General features: G+C 45.7%; 1 long non-coding RNA gene across 1 annotated transcript in view; it reads left to right on the top strand.

Moving 5' to 3' along the window:
- The window catches only part of LOC146722036 (uncharacterized), a 31,677-nt gene that overhangs the window by 15,310 nt on the left and 3,850 nt on the right, over positions 1-12,517 (top strand). The window contains exon 4 of the long non-coding RNA XR_003819398.2: positions 3,559-3,656. This is a non-coding gene — a long non-coding RNA (uncharacterized LOC146722036). The remainder of the gene's footprint in view (positions 1-3,558; positions 3,657-12,517) is intronic.

The following is a 12,517-nucleotide window of genomic DNA, read 5'->3' on the forward strand; positions in this document are numbered from 1 at the left end:
CGGGTAGTTGGTTAGGTGGCCCGGTCGATATATCAGGGCTCCGCTGCAGCTGTCTGTCAGGCTCGCGAACTCGGCGCTAGACGACGGGCTCGGGGTCTAGAGAAAAAAGCGACCGGCTCGTTCCTTCCCTCTTTTTCTCTCTCTTTCAACCCCCCTATATCTCTCTCCGTCTCTCGCTTTCCACCCTCCTTGTCCCGCGTTCTCATTCTCAACCCTTCTCTCACTTGGTCTTTCTCCTTCTCTCTCTTTCTTTCTTTCTTCTCCCTTCGTCCCTTGCTATTTCTCTCTTTTTCGCTGCTTCTGGGTAATTTTTCATCGTTGCAGCGGACGACAGAAGCGCCGCGACGGCGGAGGCGGCGTTGCCTCGGATACGTATACCAAGACGCGAGAGGGTGCGCGCGCGAGACCGCACGGGGATGATGGGGGTGCACCGATACATGCGATTCCGCGGGCGTACAGTGCGCACGATTGTCGGATATATCGCGCTGTGACGCTCTGAAAAATTTAGAATCTAGGAGGAACGCGCGACCGAAACGAGACCGGCCGTTCCTCCCTTATCTCGTTCTGCCACCCAAAGTTTTTCGCACCTTTTTGCGGAACACTAGCCCGATGCAAATGTAATATCCATTTTAAATGTAACGTTACAGGCGAATAATTACAGGCATATTAATAGAGGGTTTTAGGCACTGACAAATCTGACTTGTCAAAAAAGTTTGCTTTTTGTTAATTTTATTATTCTACCCTTTCCTTTGCTGGGACACGTAATCCAAATAATTAATCTTTAGTACTTTATAATGCAGAAAAAAGTTCTCCCGCTACAAGTATATGTTTCAGTTTTGTTTCCGCCATCGTATTATTTATCATTATTATGCATTTGCATTCCATCCTAATTGATACTTTCCAAGATTGTTATTATATTCCCTAAGCCGACTTTACAGGATGGAATTAGATTCGACCGCTTTTCGGTAGCGGAACAATAGCTCGAGAAGAAGGACTCGACGGGATTAAATAGCAGCCTTAGCGCGCATCGGAGTAACGTTTAGCGGAATCTTCGTTGCTCGCTTTCGTTCGATAACGAACGAACCGTGTCGCCTGAAATCTCTCAGAAGCATTCCCTTCTTTCTCTTGCACAAAATAGCAATTATACTATAATACGTGAAATAATAAAAATTGAAAATTTTATATTTTTTTTAGCAAGTGGTGATACGTTTATATATATATATATTTATTTATTGTTTTTATTAGAAAAATTTGTTACATTAATATTTTATATAGTACAATTGTAAATGAACATACATTTGAGACGAATGGCCTGCAGTTTTTCAAAGATTAAATTTCACGCAATAATTAATATACGGTGCAAGATTCGAGAAAATAGGTTTTCGATGAGTTTAGGTTCCAATAAGGCAAAGAGAAAACACATATTCTTTATTTATTTATTACAATAGTCGGTGGCGAAGGATATTTCGCCGCATATATATATATATATATATATATACAGTTGCAGAAAATTGGAATCTCGTGCCGAAATTATACCGATTTTAGCCGCGGCTTCGCGATAGCAGGGCGTTTCCTGCTGTCAATGAGGCGCGCTGTACGCGCACGGAAACCGCCGCAGCCACGTGGACCCACACAAGCGGAGACCTCGCGAAAAAAAACTGTCCAAGGCGCGCGCGCACACATACACGCACACACGTGCAACGCGCTCGCGCTTTACACGGGCAGTGCCCCACGAACACCCGCGAAAAATCCGCTCAATCACACCCTCACACGACCGCACCGCGTATCTGTCCACGTGCACCCACATGCGCCCGCCTTCATCCCTTACCCATCGGCGCGCGCGCGCGCGCGCGCACACACACACACACAGATACATCCGCGCGTGTATGCACGTTCGCGAAGATCCGGAGATGTGGATACACAGAGACAGACGCGACGGTAGTAGGTATAACCCCCACGAGACCCCCGTGCACAGTCTCCCTCCTTCTCCTCATCCTCTCTCTCTCGTGGTAGCAAACCTCTCTAGGGGAAAAAGTAGGAAAAGAGTGGGGAGGATCGATTTTTACTGGGGCAACCGCCCTCCTCCCGCATGCACCCTCCTGCATCACCACCCTTCTCTACCCTCACATCCTGTACTTTCCTGAGCTAGCCATGCCATGCCCTGTCCCGGTCGTAATGCACCGTCTCCGCCCCGGCTAACACCCCTCCCTCCCTCTTTCCCTCCTCCCGTCCTGTGCTCTTCCCTTCTCATCGTCCTCCCTCTTCTCTTCAACGTCCGTTCATCCGTCCTCGTCGTCCTCCGCGCGCACACCTCGGTCCCCCGCAACATTTTTCCTCTTTTTATTCTGCGAAAATATTCAAGAGAGTTTCGGATGATGGTGCATGACGATCTTTTACCTCGATGCCTGCCTCCCGACTTCCGTCGGGACGTTAAACGCCACGGCGGCGGTCAGACCGGTAGAAGCGCGGGGGTGAGTTGGGGATGGGGGTTGAGGGTTGGGAAAAAAAATTAGAAAATAGCTTTGAGCGGTTTTCACCGCCCTACGTGGCTCGCGAACCGATGGCGGCGGCATCGGAGAATTCGATACCCTCGGTGGCTAAGCGAGAGGAAACAAAGCCCCCGGAAGTGAGGAATCGCGAGATTTTCCACGGGAGAACATCCCGCACACGTTGCGAGGGTTGTGCGCGTTCCGCGTTTAATCTTAGAGAGAGCGCACGATAAAGGTCGGCGGTTTTGAAACTTGAGCTTCACTAACTTTGTTAACCTTTCTGTAATGACTGTGTCCGCAAATAACATTAATTTGATATTATATATATTAAAATGCAAATTTGTATACTCTCTTCTTCTTCTTCTTCTTCTTCTTCTTCTTCTTCGAGTTTTATCGATAACCGCCGTTAATCTACTTGTTTCTTTTGCTTGTAATGACTTTGTCTTGCGCTCTTAATTGTATTTAAAGTTAAAATTATGTTTTTCCAATATCCCCTTTTTACTCAATTTTATTTAACGAAATTTGATATTACATATATATATATATAAATGAAACTAGATCTATGCGTTATCACGTCACTAAACGCGATATTTGTCACTCACTGCTAAATATGATAAAATGCAAATTTCAAAAAAATGCAAAGATAAATATAAAGTAGTTGAAGTAAATTATTGCCATCTCTCAACTCTATTGTAAATAGTTGCGCGTATTTCAAAAACATTATACATATATATATATATATATAGCTTTGCTATAAATGTGTCAACGCAACGATTGTATTAATTCGTACCCTTGTACAAGTGACATATATCGATTATAATCCAACCGGTTAATGAAAAAGCGAATGATATTAATCTTTAAACTTATCAAAGAAGGAAAACACGTTTCCAAAGGATTATACGATGTAGATTGAATGACGTTGATAAGTATCTATTTTAGAATGAAAATTTCATTAATAATCTCAGACCTTTAATTTATAGTTATTTGACTCTTTTCCTGCATTTACATTTTTATCGCTTTTGACATTGTTGCGATAAATGCTTAATTTACGTCAATTCGATTATTTCAGACTCGTGTGTGTTTCACAATCGGCCAGGACATCCCGAACGATTCCCGACTTTCGTGTTTCTCTTTTCACCGACGTCGACGTCTCTCCAGAATGACAAGGTCAGTACGCTAGCATCGAAGACAGCCGAGGGCGATTGTTGAGGTTGCGGATCGGTGTCAAGTAGGTACCCTATGCCAAGTGCGGCGGCCCATTCAGTCGTTCGTTCATTCAGAAATATCCTGCCTCTTCTCCTCCCCTCACCCTCTCTCTCTTTTTCTCGCTCTCTCGCTCTCTCTCTCTCTCTCTCTCTCCTCGCCATTCAACAAGTAGATCATCGAGCCTATGCGGCACCCTCTACCGTCGGACCTACGCAACTTCCAAGGGTTACTGAGCTGACTGAGAGGGTTGTTATGCAATAAATCCGAGTTCCCTCGAGTCTCCTTCAGGGGCTCGCGCGTCCTGCGGGACTTCCCGCTCCCTCTCTCTCGCTCTTTCTTCGTTCCCCTTCATCCCTGTACACCGAGTATACATATATACTCGGGGAAGTCGACGACCTCAAGGCCGTCGTCGCGAGAATTTTGAGGGGTTGCCTCGTTGCGAAGGTCGACCAGGGGAATCCCCGCGCATCGAGTAATTGTATTAATGTCGTGTTTACGTAAGAAACGGATTGCGGTCTAAATAGTGATAATGTCGTTTAGAGCGTTAAGGAATGTTTTCGATGGGGCTTTTATCGAGTTTTAAACGATCGAATTTTTTTAACGATAATTTAAAGATGAGCGATGAAACAAAGTTTTTTTTCTCTCTCCCGACGTTTAATGTGATTCTTGCGCGCAAACAAGGAAGACCAGCCGCGGTGTATTCGAAACTCACTACTATTCGGAAGTAATTTATAAAGTTTCGCGATGCGAATTAAATGATGAGGAAATAAAGAAAGCTTCTACGAAGGTCGATGAAATAATCGCACCAAATGCGAGAGAATTAATTCTAATATTAGAAAAAAAAAAAAAAACTGTGTGGTATCGTAGAAAAAAGTCAATCAAATTGTGCCTTTTAAATGCATATAAATATTCTTATCTATAAACGGTTAATTAACGTGAAACGCTTTATTAAAAAAAGAACGAAGGTAAAAATAATCAATTATCGGTTAAAACATCCCGGTGATGTGTTCACACAGTGCCACGCGTCAAAGTAGTAGTAACATAGTATATTTATGGATGCGGCAGATGTGCCTTATCGTTTCCGCGTCTCTCTAATATTAACGCGACACGGACGCATTCGCGCATCACATTAAAATCTCGCCTCAGCCGCAGTTTTTTTCCGCGCCGAGCCGTTAAGCTCCGCCGGCCGCCAGTTTTTCCCGTTGCGGATAGAAAGGGTATATCGCCGGTATTTATAGATTTCAGCATAAATTAAATGGCTCGGGAGAAAAGAATGGAGCCAGTGAGCCGAGACTGGCAACCCATCCGGACGACGTACGAACGAGCGCCGGCGATTTTGCGCTAATCACTAATCAGAGCAGGCTTGTTGTCGAGAGAGAGAGAGAGAGAAAGAGAGAGCGAGGTAAAGAGCGAGACGGCCGACGAGTGCCCGCCCAACCCCTTTTAGCACTCTGGCCAGCACAGAGCAGCAGCAACAACAACAACAACAACATCAACAACAACGCGGTCGGCATGATTATAATAAGTGATCGCTTGGATACTCGATGTGTGCCAAACTGGAAAGCTTTCTGCCAGGTGGAATAATGGGCTGCTCTGCACAGTCGACCGACGACATTGCCACTCATCACGGTCTCATCACTGTCACTGTCTACTCGACAAAGCCCTTTTGTCCATAACGGACACGATGCAACGACGACGGCGATTCTGAACCCAGAGCCCAGCGAGCGCCAGCGCGCTCTGCTCCCCAATAAACGCGAGCGAGGTGCTTTTTCCTTTTTTTTCCCTTTTTTTTCTTGTTTTTACGAGGCGCATACGTCCCCGAGATTGCGTTAATTCCCTTAGCTCGCGCCGAGTTCTCTTGCGCGATCCTCCTCGGCGAATTGTTTCGAATAGGCGAGGCATTACTAGACGGCCGTCTCGTATCGATCTGTGAAATATCGCAACGCCTAAGCGTCGCGTGGAAGAGGGGGAAAAAAAGAGATACTACGTCATTACGTATGCAATTAATCATATTCGCACCATGACGGTATATGCGCCATTATCATATAGTTTATCGATTCCTAATTTATCTTTCCGTTTCGCCCCACAAAAATGTATAAAAATTTCGAGGGTAATTCTTTCCAGTTTGTACTTTACGCGGATAATATATTTGACATAAGGTGTCACACCGGAAAAGCAATCTCGTTATTTGGAGACAATTTTCCCTCGACAAAAATATCGAGGCACCAATAATTTTCGAGTTAGAAGCAATTGAAAATGAAGGGGTTTTCGCAAACTAAATCTTGTAGAAATTATTAAAACAACATTCTCCAATTAATTTTAAATAGAGTTTATTTTAATAAAATTTTAATTTAAGGTTTAGTTATAAAGATACACGATGGCAAAAATGGGGAACGTGCAAAAAATTATGGCCTTCCTCGACATTTTTGTTGAGGAAAAATCGTCTCCAAATAACGGGATCTAATTGTATATTTTCAGTGCAACGCTTTATGTCAGACACTCTGTATATTTATTTGAAAAAATCTCTGAAAAATTAGCCGTCGATCGTATCCAGAAAATTAAAAAATCTCTTATTACAATTTATTTTATATTATACATAATAAGTTACGTAATAAGAGATTGCGAAGAGAAGTTGCGAATACGAGTACATATACGTCACGGAATAATTTTCGGGAATACCGAGTACGTTGATAAACGCGGAGACAGGAAATATTTGCGGCAAGAGTTTGCAACTTGTCCTCCCATTAACACTACGTGCATTTCAATATAATTGTCATATATCGACAACAGATGTTCAGTATGCGCAATGCCGTATTATAGTCGCACTAGAAATCCGATTAGACGATGACGTCTGTTTTACGTGCGTATTGAGGAAAACACGATTGCGGACATTTTAATTGATTGCATAAGACGGCTCTAATAATAGTCTCGGAATAATATCAGAATAATATCCTTTCTCATCGATGTGCGCGCGTGTTAATTCTCATTCTTTGACATGCATAATTTGCATACGCACGCACACGGCCCTCAAATACCTGCAACTCGATCAGTTTCGTTGCATTTGCTGTTGCCTACAACAAGGCGTCTTCAAGATATATACAGGGTGTCCTGGAATTAAGAATATGAGCTTACACGATGTGTATAATGCGAATCGTAAAACTAGGAGCGAACTTTTCTCAAACTTTTTGAAAACGTTATGATATGAATTTTTTTTAACATATAAATTAATCAAAAAAATTTCGTTCTCGAATTCAAGTTCCTTCGGTCGATGAATAAGCAAAATCCCAGATCGCGATGAATTTGCGAATCCGAAGAAATGCAAAGATAAGATTCGAAAGAATGAAACAACGAGGTATACACAAAAAGGGTTTTGGAGAGAAAATAATAGAATTCGAAAACTCCTGTGTCATACATCCTAAAAAGACTATCGTCCGAGAATGACAGCACAGAGTCAACGACCTCGCGGTCTATACATTTCGTTCCTAAATCCCTCGCGCCTACGCGACGTCATACGACGAGGAAAGGGGAAGGATACGCGCTAGAACAGTCAAGGAGACGAGCAACGTGTGGCGCTTTGCAAATGCATCGGGGAGAAACCGTCGACAGACGGGAAGAGAAGATGTAATGGCAGGCAGCGGGACAGAGAGAGGGAAAGAGGCGAGGAGGAAGACGAAGACGAAGAAGAAGAAGAAGAAGTCTAGGCCACTAGTGGTGAAAGCTCCCTCTCTTCCCTTTTCCTCTCTCGCTATCTCGCTTTTTCGCTCCTTCTCTCTCCCTCTCTCGCACCGATTCATTCAGCACAGTTGCCTCTGTACGAGGCTCCTTTGCGGAGGTGGAAGCAAAACAACTCGAGTGGCCCTGAACTCCATAATGGCAGCGGTCCATTTTTTTCTCCTATCGCACACTTTTCCGCGCATTGTTCGGCGGGGGAAAAAAGAGAGAGACAGGAAAAGAAATAAGGAAGAGAAAGAGAGAGAGAGAGATGGAGGTGGGGAAGGAGGACTAAGACTCTCATCCAGTCTCTGTACTTCTTCCGTTCATCCTGCTGACCAACTTTGGCGCGAGTTCGTCTCTCCCCACGTCTGTCTCTACCGACGGTTTGATCTTTTTGACCCCTTCGAGTTCCCCCTTCAACCCTTTCACGATCGCGCGGCTATCGACGATTCTTCATGGAAGCTTATGAATAAGTTTCTTGTTGACGAAACCGGCTTCCGGCTCCCTCGCGTATAATAAAGCGAAACGATGATATTGCTTATCGTACGTACACAAGATATACATACATGTATACCGTTGCAAAAAATGTCAAAAATCGCGAGACGACGATATCGCAATGATAATAAGAACGATCGTTTACTTCCTACTAACATTCTCCGAGCGACTTTCCCTACTAAGCTACGCAAATAAATAGCGAAAGAGGTTCGCGTGTGTCGGCAAAAAGAGAGTGGCCGGCGACCCTCTGCAAATTAATTAAGGCCGTTATGTTATACCTCGGCCTCGGCCGCCACTGTTCGATGCTCCTGGCGCAAGTATGCGCTCGCTGCGTTTCTAATTACAACTCATTTTACCAGCTTCTTTTCATTAAATACGATAATGACGCGATCGAAGCGTCATTGGCTCAATAATCGCGTCAAATTTTTTTTGCTATTTCTTCCTTCCAATCCCGCGAAACTTGTTCAATTTTAAGGAAAAATTACTCCAAGGACTCGCGAATGAAAAACATGCCATTAAATCCATTAATTTCGTAACGTTACATATTCCTAGCGCGCGAAATAATTAACTCAATTATAATTTGCGGTTTGAAAAATATATTATAAAATTAGAAGGAGAGAAATTTCTCGCGTTTCACAACGACCTCGTCAAGGTTCGCCTCTTCAATCGCCTTTGCACTTTTGCACGCGATGACGTTGGATGACCGTTCGCGCTTGCGAGGCGCATTTGCATGCGTGACATTTCCATGCCAAAAAGGGAGGTTCCAAGGGGTTTAAAGTTTGTACAGTTAGTCACCGTCCACCGTCGAGACTTTGGAGGTTGATGACATCTTTCCTCTCCTTTCTCTGTCTCTCTTCCGCCTCTTCGTGTATCTACCTACTCGCTTTCCTTTCCTTTCCCCGCGATTCCGAGAGCCGTGTCGCGTATATATATATGTGTATGTGTGTGTGTGTGTGTGCGAAGCGAATCGGTCCCGTCGTTTCGCGCTAGTCTAGTTTAAATTTGCTTTAAGAGTATTGGACCGCAACTCTCCGAGCGATAGTTTTCAAGTCGCATGAATCTCCGGCCTTTTGCCAGAGAATTATATTACGCGTAATTAGTTTAAATCGATGGTTACGGTTTTGCGGAATTAGGAATTTTTAAGCGAGTCAAAACTATTGTCAAACAATATTATTTTTTTTCCCGAAAAGAGGGAGGCTATACATTTCGTGTAAATATTGAAAATTGAAATTGTATCGAAGCACACGATAGAAATTTCTGAAGCCCCGAAACTTTCGAAGCTTCCGAAGATTCCATTTATCGGCGTTTATCTAACATCTCTTTACTTGTACCACTAGTTTGACAAATTTATGAAATTCATCGCGTATATATAAAACGACGACGAGAACAGATTACGTGTCACATTAGTCGACACTTGAAAGGTGGCAAGAAGACGTGTATTGCGATTCTAAGCGCGAATTAGACGACCAAGGAAGTACGATGATTCGCGTACGTCATCGGTTAACGATTATCACGATTGCGCGAAATGAGATATATGCAGGTGTGGCATCGAAAGCCTCGGCAAAACGCGGTTGCGAGGACGAAATCCTCTCTCGCCATGTGCTTTCTCCCATCCAGCTCGGTCAATCGACCCTGACACAGAGAGAAGGATAGAGGAGGACTCGCAAAAAGAGAGCAGGAAGGATGCCGTTAGGGGATAAAAGGAAGGCGTGCGAGCGAGCGAGAGAAAGAGACAACGAGAGAGAGAAAAGAAAGGCAAGAAATACCCCGTGACTACTTCGCAGACTACTTTCCGTCTTTCGATTCGCGGGAGGACACTCGTTGGAACGTGATTTGCGGTCGATGTTCCGTGTCTCTGAAAACCATCGATCTGCATCTCGCCAGTTTCAAACGAAATTCCGGGCCGAGTTAACTTTGAAAAAAACATTTATTCTCGAATAGCTCCGCGACTTTTATCGTCAGAGAAAGAGAGAGAGAGAGAGAAATAGACAGACTCGTTTCTGCAGCTTTTATTCTCAGCTATATCCTACGTTACATTTATCCAATTATTCTCCATTTACCATATAACTTGTTTAATTACGTATCAATTAATATAGCATGGTGGTTATTACTTTCCACGATTTAATTGACAAAATTGATTAAGAAATTTAGACGCCATTAAATTTCTTGCCAGATACGAGGTTTAGCAACATGTTTCGCGAAAAAACGCTTCGACGTTCTAAATGGGGGAAAAGGAGAAGGAAAGGCGGATGATTTGATCGAAGTAACATGAAAATCGCGGCATCGGCGACAATCTCTACCCCTCCCTCGTATACAAATTCTCTCCCTCTCTCCCGTAAGCATCCCTGGTCACGGTGTCCGGCGAGAGAGGAGAGCTCGAGTGTCGCAGGAGTAGAGAGACAACGGGGCCGGTCGTTGGTCGCTGTCGCCGCGCTGATGTTACTGTTGGTGCCCCGATGACGCTGCCGCTGTTGGTGCCGATGCTGGATGCTGCCCCTCGGCAGCGGATACGTATACGCGGGCTCTCCTCCTCGGGGTGCGCGCGCGGTAAACAAAAACTCCAACTCCAGCGACGTTGTCGGTTCTTGCCCGCTCGCGGGGTTCGGGGACTTCCTCTCATTGGCCACCGCCGGATTTTTGTCCCTCTCTTTCGCTTCTCGCGCCTCACCCTCCTGTCCCCCTTCGTCCTCCCCCTCCCCCTCCCTTCTCCTCTCCCGCGTTGCACCGCTCTCTCTACTTGTCCCCCTCATCCACCTGCTACCACTCTCGAAACGGCCACGGTTGTAAGCCGGGCGCGAGGGGGAGAAGAGAGAGAGAGAGAGAGAGAGAGAGAGAGAGAGAAAGAGCGATGCGGGAGGGACGGGAAAAAGGGGGTAACATAGCGGGGCGAGAAGGGTTGAGGGGGAGGGACAGGACGGGAGGCGCACAGGAATTCTCTCCCTCCCCTACTTTTCACCCGGGTTTGCAGCGCATCGTCTCCGACACGCACGCTCGCACACATACAAACACACACACGCGCGCGCGCGAGTGCTGCGCACTCATACGTGCTCCAAGATCGAGAAGCGCGGTCCACACACACACACATGTTCACACACACGTACCACACCCCTCGCGTATCCTCGTGGAGCATGCCCATGCACAAGCATGCACACACGTGAACCGAACACACGTGGCTTGGCTCGATGCACACAGATACGCACTCGCACATCTCTGCTCTCGTTCCCCATCGGTTCCATTTCGCGTCTCTCTCCTCCTTTCCTCTCTTCCCCGTCCCTCCCCTTCCGTCTGGACCATCGGATCAGCGTCGTCTCTCTGCCTCCTTCTTCTTCCCTCGTTCCCTCCCTCTCTCCTCTCCCTTGCCGACCCCCTCGACTCGGCGCGGCGAGCACTCCCTCGCTAACCTACCGTACACTTTTGTATGTTTAAATTGGGTTGCGTTCTACACTCGCGCTTGGAGCGTTAACCGAATCCTTAATTACTATTCTGATTGCGTTTTACCGGGCGTCCCGATATCTCCCGGGTCTCTCCCCCTCGCCCAGGACCCTCCCCCCTCTTCATCCCCCGTTCTAATATCTCGTCCTGAGAATTTTCGCGGGACACGTCGCGTCGCATCCCTTCCTTCATTCCTTCGTGACTATACGAGAACTATCTCGAAACGCGGACCGGAAATCGGGCTCCCGATTAGCTATAGGCCTCGTCGCAAGGACTTGTCGACGACCGGTTGTCTATTTGCTCAAGCTATATTCGCGAGCGAGCGAGCAAAGTCGCGCAAATTGTGCGAACTCGTACTGACGCGAAGAGTGCTGTTCGATCGCGAGAATTAAATAGGCAATCATAATCGGCCGCTCCGACGATTTGCCGTCGGTGTTTCCGCCTCGTCGACAGCCGCCGGTAATTGTATAATCGTTTTCCACGAAATGGCGCAAAATATACGCGACGAGACAAACACGACCGTGGCAAACGAATGCACTCGAGCGCGAAGCTGCTACCGTTGCAGTTTTGCCGATCGGAAAACACGGGACGATTATGATTAACCTTTCGGGGGTGGGAAAAAAAAGGTCGGAAAACGGTATATCGCAGCGTTTCTCTGATATTATACTCTATATAGATTGTCGAATTCGAGAGAAAGAGATTTATATATATATACAGAAAAATGTGAGGAGAGATATCGTGATTATAATTTTATATAATTTACATGTACGTGACGAATTTGATTGACCCAACTCAGACGATGCGATTCGCCTTCGGTATATACGCATTGCTGGGTAAACCGCGAACGTATCATTACACGCCAAGTTACAGCCTCGCAATTAGCTGCCAGCTTCCAGGTAATCCGGCGCTGGCTTCCGTCGGTTATTCCACACGGCGGTTTCGTCTAATTCCATATTACACGTCGATTAACGTTGCTCCCTTTATACGCGAGATTGCCATTCATGGCGCGCCATGAACGCTTTAAAAGGAGTGTCGAAGAGCTGGACACCTATCGTATATATATGTTCGGCGAAAAATAAAGGACAACGTCTGTCCCAGTTTGATTTATAGATGGATCAACTCTGACAGAAATGTGGGCGATTTCATTTCCGCGACAGCTATAATTGCATCGCATCCGCAAG

This window comes from Nylanderia fulva, unplaced genomic scaffold (assembly GCF_048542155.1).
Source record: "Nylanderia fulva isolate GAGA-0341 unplaced genomic scaffold, ASM4854215v1 Scaffold38, whole genome shotgun sequence".
NCBI lineage: Eukaryota > Metazoa > Arthropoda > Insecta > Hymenoptera > Formicidae > Nylanderia > Nylanderia fulva.